At 46.1% G+C, this 7,640-nt stretch overlaps 1 long non-coding RNA gene across 1 annotated transcript in view; it reads right to left on the bottom strand.

Moving 5' to 3' along the window:
* Positions 1-1,214: 1,214 nt before the first annotated feature.
* The window catches only part of LOC109300657, a 9,934-nt gene continuing 3,508 nt past the window's right edge, over positions 1,215-7,640 (bottom strand). Inside the window, exons 2-3 of the long non-coding RNA XR_002098293.1 lie at positions 3,325-3,334; positions 1,215-1,304 (exon numbers count right to left, since the gene is read on the bottom strand). This is a non-coding gene — a long non-coding RNA (uncharacterized LOC109300657). The remainder of the gene's footprint in view (positions 1,305-3,324; positions 3,335-7,640) is intronic.

Below are 7,640 nucleotides of genomic sequence, written 5' to 3'. Positions count from 1 at the left end.
ATGCAGCTAGGGGCAGCGGGGATTTTTTTTTAAAAGGGCCGGGAGCTGGGATGAGCAGGGCAGCCATGGCGGGGGCTGGGAGAGTAGGTGAGGGGTGTGGGGGCTCTTGAAAGTGGAGGGCAGCGGGGTCCTGTGGGGCGCAGTGGAGATTGCTTCCCTGCCTGGGAGCAGCCGGTGAGTAGGGGCTTTTATTTCTTTTTTTTTTCTTTTTTTTTTTTTTTTTTTTAAGAGCCGGGAGCGGGGAGGGCAGGCAGGGCAGCCATTGAGGGCGGGCAGAGAATGGGGCTGATTTGGAGATTCAGCCAATTTGGCAGTGGCCAAATCTCCAAATCTGATTTGGCCGCATAGACTGGGCCAGTGATCTGAATCACTGAATCAAATCACTGTCCCCAAAATTGGCCCAATCTGAATCCAAAGAAAATATTAGCCACTTCACACAGGCCTAGAAAGCAGATACTGAGTGTAAGGCAAGTGACTGTGTGCCCTCCCTTCCTCTTTACCCATGGGGGGAAGGAAATGCCCACCTCTTAGTTCAATCTCCTCCCTAGGTCCCTCTATTCCTGTGGAGAAGAGATATACTCTCTTTTGCTTTACATACTACTGTTACTGAACTTATATTACTTCCTCCTCCTGGTTGCTGGCCACAAGTACTGCTGAGGCTTCTCTTGTGTGTACTACTTGAATTGTGGAGGCTTTCTTTGCAGGCTTTGGCCCAAGCAACAGCTCAAATATGGTAAGAGTTGCAGAAGCAAGACTCCACCTTGACCTTTCCTGCCGTGGCAGGGGGTCAGACTTGATGATCTGCTCAGGTCCCATCTGACCCTATTAACTATGAAACTAAGTTCTGCAGATCCATTTTATATTATTCTAGCCCTCCTGGTTGCTGGCTCTGTTTGCTAATGAGTGTATTATGGAATTGTAATGAGAGGATTGTTACTGGCCACAAATGTGAAGGCTTTCTTCTTGGTTGCTGGCCAAGACCTCTGGCAAATTCCCTCCCTGGGTCTGGGTAATAGGCCCAGGCCTCTGGGCTCTTCCTTCCACTTGCCCACCTCTGCCTTACACCTCTCCGTTGCACCCTTGCACTTTCAAATCATTGTTGGCCACAAAGGAGCTGTGAACACTGTAGTGGCAGAAGCTGAGACCTCTGGCTTTGTCCTGAGCATAATCTCAATTTGCCAACTTCTGCAGGCCCATTTCATGTAGTCTTCTTGCCCTCCTCCTTGTTACTGGCCATGTCCCAGCAAATTTGGACTGGGGTACATGTCTTCTGACTGGGGGAAAGCTTCTTGCTGGGGAAAACCCTCTCTGCCTTCAATAGTCTTCTCGCTCGCCTCCTGGTTACTGGCCATGTCCCAGAAAATTCAGACTGGGGTACATGTCTTCTGATACCCACCCACCACTCTGTCTCCTTGAACCTTCTGTCTCCTTGAGTTTCTTCTCTGATTTGTGGAAGGAAGGAAGATTTTAAATAAATATAGATAACTGAAAGTAGTTTAAATAACAGAACATAGTTTAAATAAATAAGGATAACAGAAAGTAGAAAGTCCCCCCCACACCTGAGAGGGCCCCTCCCTCCCTCCCTCAGGTTTGTGGCCAGCAAAGATTCCAAAGTTACAGTGTAACAGAGAGTAACCTGGCCTGACTCAGCCAGCCAATGGAGTCAGGCCACACATCTCCACCTGAGGAGGCCCCTCCGGGACCATGCCTGGGGGCCTCCACCTGAGGGGGCCCCTCCTTCCCTAAATAAGCTTTCTGGGTGGATTTGTTTAGTCTTTTCTTTCAAGAAATGCTGGCTGCACACTAGCATTGGCCAAACATTCTACCTGCCTCCATCCGATGACAGTCCACCCTGCAACTTTCCAGTAACGCCATGACTCCATAAAAGTTGCATGGTCATCAGCTTTCCAAAAAGCACCCCCCACCTCCATTGGACATGCATGCCATATAGACCAAAAATAAAACATTGCTGGGACATGGCCAGTAACCAGGAAGGGATAGTAACCAGGCTGCCTGCCAGCCTGCCTCCCTCTCACCATCCCACCATGCATCCCTATCATATCAAGGGATTACTCAAGGGAGCTTGGGAGCATATTGTAAATTTGTGTTTTATCCTATTGTATTGCATTTGCTGGCAATGGCTGTACTGTAAAAAAATGTATTCACCACTTGACTACTAACAGCATTGTTGAGTAAAAAACAACATTTATAGTGTTTTAATTTTATTGTGATGTCTCAATCAAATTGATTGCAATTAAATTTATTGTGAAAAAATAAAGATGAGGAACAAAAAATTCTGATTTGGACTTGCTCCTGCTTGGTTTCAGGGCATGGATCTGGGAACTGGGGAGTGGTGTGCAGCTGTCCAGGGACAGGAGTGCAGTAGCTTCCCAGGCTGGACTCAATCAATATTTTAGATTGGGTGGCCTCCCCTCCAGGCACCTCAATAATAAGTCTGGGGATAGCCATCTGCTGCATAACACTTCCGGCCTCTCTATAGGAAGCAGAGTGCTTTTTGAAACCCTGGCCTTGGCTGACTAGCAGCCCCCTGCTAGGGTGACTCCCTGAGGTAGCTGAGACCCATCTGATGAGGACATGCCAATACCTAGTGTAGGAGGTATTACAAATGTCTTAAATTTAGATGAAAAAGAAGTTCTCCCACAATGATGCTTTCTTTTAATACACTTGATTCTGCAGAGGCCTAGAGGCAGCTGAACAGATTACCCTGGGCTGCCTTGGGAGCGCTGCTCCTCATTCCCCTCTCACCTTCTCCCCGTCCTTTGAGAAGGCTGAGAGGAGAGATACGGCAAGGGAGGACAAAGCAACCTTGAACAAAATCCGATGAGCTCTCTCCAGGGGAAGAGTGGGTTGTACCGACGGTGAGCAGTGGTCTGCAAACCCAGCTCTGAAAGGTGCTGCATGCAGGTTTTTGTAAAGAAAACATTACATTGCAAAGAAAGCATTGAAAAAAATCATTTTTGCATCACACCTCCCATAACAGTACAGCCTGCAAAGGAAAAACTCAGAAAAAAAGCAGAAACTGTTTTGGAGCTGTGGCAGCAGGCATTAACCCCAACTCCCACCCCACCCCCCTCAGTGACCATGCATATAAAATGAATTATAATGCATTAAAGACTTACTAAAGTCTTTAAAGACTTGCTAAAAGCTAAAGGCTAAAGGTTAAAAGACCTGGGAGGTCCATGTATGGAGAAGTTTTGCAGATTGCCTGTTTGCCACTGGGGGTAGGTGGGGTTGTTTAGTCTTTTTTCTTACAAGACATGCTGGCTGCACTGCACCCTAACTAACACTTAACAAACATTCAACCTCCTTCCCTCTGACAACAGTCCACCCTGCAACTCTTCGCAACTCTTTGCAGTAATGCCATGACTCCATAAAAAATACCCAAGCACAACATCCCCATGCTGAGGTTGGCATGGTCTCTGAAAACCAACCCAACCACCCACCCACCCCCAAAAAGCCCATGACACATATATAGAAAGCAAAAATGAAACACTTTATTGAAAACGCTGCAGCTTTAACAATAACTATATAACCTTAACAATATCAAATATATACAAAATGTACAAAAATAAAAAAAAGTTTGAAGATATTTCATTCTTCTCTCCTCTTAACTACCTTCATTCATTACTGGGCTCTGGGCTGGTTGCCGTCCCCAGTGAGTTTCACCCATGAAAGTTTTCTGCGAGGAGGGGGAAAAAGTAAGAAGAGGAAGAGGAGAGGGGTTTGGTGCACAGTCAAAAAACTGGAATTTTGCCCCCCTCGTGCTTCCCCCCACACACACACACAGACACACAAGGTCAGTAGGCCATATTACCTAAATATGACGCGGAATGCTGCATCCTGGGTGTCGGGTCTGGCAGGCAGTGTCCTGCCTGACTTCAATCCCTCCACCAAGCCTTTTTCTCTCCTGCTACCATTGTGTGGGTGTGGGTGTGGGTGTGTGGGGAGGCGGTGTAGGAACCACTAACTTCATGGGGCTGTGTAATGTATTGTCTATTTAATAAACCTGTTATTTTGAAATTCTGAGTCAGGTTTTTGTCTTATTTACCTCCAAACCCTCCTCCTCGATTTCCTGGCTATCTCCCAGCTTTCTGCCTCCCAGTTTCCAGCCCCAATCTCCCAGCTTTCTGCCTCCCAGTTTCCAGCCCCAGTCTCCCAGCTTTCTGCCTCCCAGTTTCCAGCCCCAATCTCCCAGCTTTCTGCCTCCCTGTTTCCTGCCTGCCTCCTCCTTGCCACCTATTATCTGCTTCCAATCTCCCAGCTTTCTGCCTCTCAGTTTCCAGCCCCCATTTCCCAGATTTCTGCCTCTTCCTGGTTGTCTCTTCCTTGCCATTGTGCCTTTCCCCTTGCTTCCACCCTGGCATCAGGTGACCCCGAGTAACCCTGGGGTACATTGGCCCTAAGTAACCCCAAGCCCTGGTGACCCTGATCAACCCCAGGGCACTTGACCTTAAGTAACCCCAGCTTCACTCCCAATGGGAGACTTATTAGGAGAGGATCTAATTTATGCCTTGGGTCCCCTTGGTTCAGCTGACTAAAGGAGACCAGTATTTGTGCTTCAGACTGAGGGAAGCCCCCCAACTTCTTGTAGGGGGTCAAGTACCCTCAAGAACTACTAGGTCTGTGTTTCCCAGAGGCCACAGGTCCAGGATCAGTTCAGACTCTGGGAGGTGGCAGCGTTACCCCCAGGCTAGCAGGTATGCTCCAGGAAGGAGGTCGGCCAGATCTGAGGCATGCCTAGGGAGGCACTCAGAGCCTTGAAGGTGGTTGGGTGCAGTGGGGTGGGTGTCTCAATGCAGGGGCACCCCCTAGTGGTCTGCCACACACCTCATCCTCTGCCTTTTTTTATTTGTAGCTCTAATTAACAGAACTTTGGTTCAGTTCATTGATCCCAGACAAATCATATCTTTTCAAAGCATTCTGTAGTTGCCTGTAAAGAGGGAAGTTTGTTATGGCATGTGGGAGAAAGGGAGGGGGGGAAGAGTCAGAGGCACTGCAGTAGAAGGAACCAAACTTGCTCCTAAAGAAAGAAGCTGCCTTTTCCTTCACTTTTCCAAACGCTACCTATCAAACTGCACAGGTCTGACAAGCCTAGGACACTAAGATATGCAGAAGTGACAGCAAATGTCTACAGTTGTCTCCCACTTTTGATTTTCTGAAAGAATAAAACACCTGGCTCCATTTAGGAAATACATCTGTGAGGATTTGCAGAGGAAAGCCTTCCCCTTATCTTTTTTTTTAAGGTGGAAAAAAGACTAGGTCTTTCTCATAAACTGGTTAATTCTCATGTGTTCTGTATAAGACACTGAGAAATATTTCACCTCTTTGGAGATGAGTGAATTTAATGTTGGAAGAAGTGCCAGATTAACAGTTTTGGAGTCTGAGGTCCAGGTTCAGACTGTTGCATAAGCAACAGATATGCTGCCTTGCTTATTGCCTCAGCTCTGAGAAGGAGCCAGCTCCAAAGCTGAGAAGGTCTTTCAGAAAAGGGATGGAAACTCTGCCTCCGTTGAGACTGTTAAAAATGCTGGTTGATATTCTGGTTTGGAAGTGAAGTCAGGGGATGTTTGGTTACTTTATTCTCATGATGGATATTCTCTCTGGCCCACTCCCTAAGGGAGAGATGTGTTAACAGAAAGTTAACTTATTCAGCACTTCAGAAACAAATGTTTGCAGAATCAAACACCTCCAATTGTCTCTACTTTGTTTTCAACAGCTGGGAAGGGAAGGGCCCATAAGAACAAGGTAGAGAGCTTCTAAATTAATTCTTTATGTCCATCTTCAAGGTTGGGAATGGACAGACAGGAGAAATAACCTGGGGGTATTACGATCTAGTTACTCTGTTTCTTCAAAAATCTTTTTATCATCCATTGTTATATAGAATCTTATTGCATAGATGCATGCTGTCTGTAAGCTATGTCTAATTGGACTTAGGCACCTAAGTGGGATCCTATTCCACCCTGCTCAAGTTCCTGAAAAGATATAACATAGAATCATAGAAAATTAGGGATGGAAGAGACCTCAGGAAGTCATCTAGTCCAGCCCCCTGCTCAAAGCAGCACTAGCCCCAGCTAAATCATCCCAGCCAAAGCTTTGTCTAGCCAGGTCTTAAAAAGCTCCAAGGATGGAGATTCCACCACCTCTGTGGGTAAGCTGTTCCAGTGTTTTACTACCCTCCCAGTGAAAACATTCTTCCTAACATCTAAGGTTGTGTGTAGATGAAACAAAATTTCCCATTTACATCGATGCAATTGCATTTGTGTTTGCATGACCCAGGATTTCCCACTGCTTTAAAGTCCATTTAGCACTTAAAACTAACACTACTCAAAGATGTTTTAATTTGTGTTGCTTTCCTGCTACACAGCTCCAACTGTGGATTTTGTTCGTGCAAATAGCCAGAGACTCCAAAGACTTGTAATTAATCCCGTTTGCCACGAAGGGCCACTGCGTTCCAGCCTCTAGCCAGTAGATGGCGCTGTGTGTTCTTTTTTACCCTTTTCACTCCTCCCTCCTCCGTAGTCAGGTCAAGACGTTTCTGCTTGGTTGACCAGACCAACCAAATATTCTTATTTTATTTAAAAGATTGAAAGAATGGGGGAGAGCAATAATATCATTTTCTACCCCCTCTTAACTGTTGTCCCCCCCGCCACCTATTGTCTATATCCTCCCCCCCACCCATGTACTCTCCTGACCTCCAGCTCTGCTCTCAGTACACTCCCCCTGCTGTGAGCCCTGCACTGCCCCCCCCCCCGCATTTTCTATCACTCCAGTGGCCATGGCTCCTACTGGCAGCAGCAGCAGCAGCAGCAGCAGCAGTGTAATGGTAAGTTTTCTGCAAGTTGTTTTAAACTTTGGAGGGAAGGGAGTGAGTGTTTACACGACTTCCTTCAATATTGCAGCCTGAACTTCATCACATTCCATTCCAGAGCCATGAGTCCAAGGGCAGCAGGATGCTGCCTGCCAGACCCGACACCCGGGGTATGCAGTGTCCCAGGTGATATTTAGGTAATATGTCCCACCAACTTTGTGCACACATGCATGTGTTCGTGTGTGTGTGAAAATGAGTGAGTGGGGGGGGGTGGCAAAAATCTGGGGGTTTCTACTGTGCACCAAGCCCCCTTCCTCTTCTTGTTCTTCCCTTTCCTCACTCCTCACAGAAAACTTTCATGGGCAGAACTCACCGAGGACAAGCCCACAGGCCAGTGAAGAGTCACACACCAGTGGATACTGAAAAAAAATTTTTTTTTTATTTTTACATTTTTATTTTTATATTGTATGTGTGCATGTGAATGTTTTTGTATATAGTTATATAGTTATTTTTGCTAAGAAGGACAAGAGTCTGGACCTTTTGTTTATTTTTGTTACATTTTGTATTCATTTTATTTTAATATTGTCAATTTTGTATAGTTATTCATTTTCAGTTCAGTAAAGTTTTTTCTTCATATAATAGATGTGTCATATTTTCTTTGGGATGGTTGGGTTTGTTTTCAAAGACTTCACCCACATTAGTGGTGGGGATGCTGTGCCTGGGAGGTTTTTAGACATGGCATTACTGGAAAGACTTGCAAAGAGTTGCAGGATGTTGTATATGAATCTTGTAGGGTTAAAGCAAGGCTTTG

Source organism: Gavialis gangeticus, unplaced genomic scaffold, assembly GCF_001723915.1.
Source record: "Gavialis gangeticus isolate Ggan-Ray unplaced genomic scaffold, GavGan_comp1, whole genome shotgun sequence".
NCBI classification, from domain to species: domain Eukaryota; kingdom Metazoa; phylum Chordata; order Crocodylia; family Gavialidae; genus Gavialis; species Gavialis gangeticus.
This window is presented reverse-complemented; position numbering and strand designations above follow the sequence as displayed.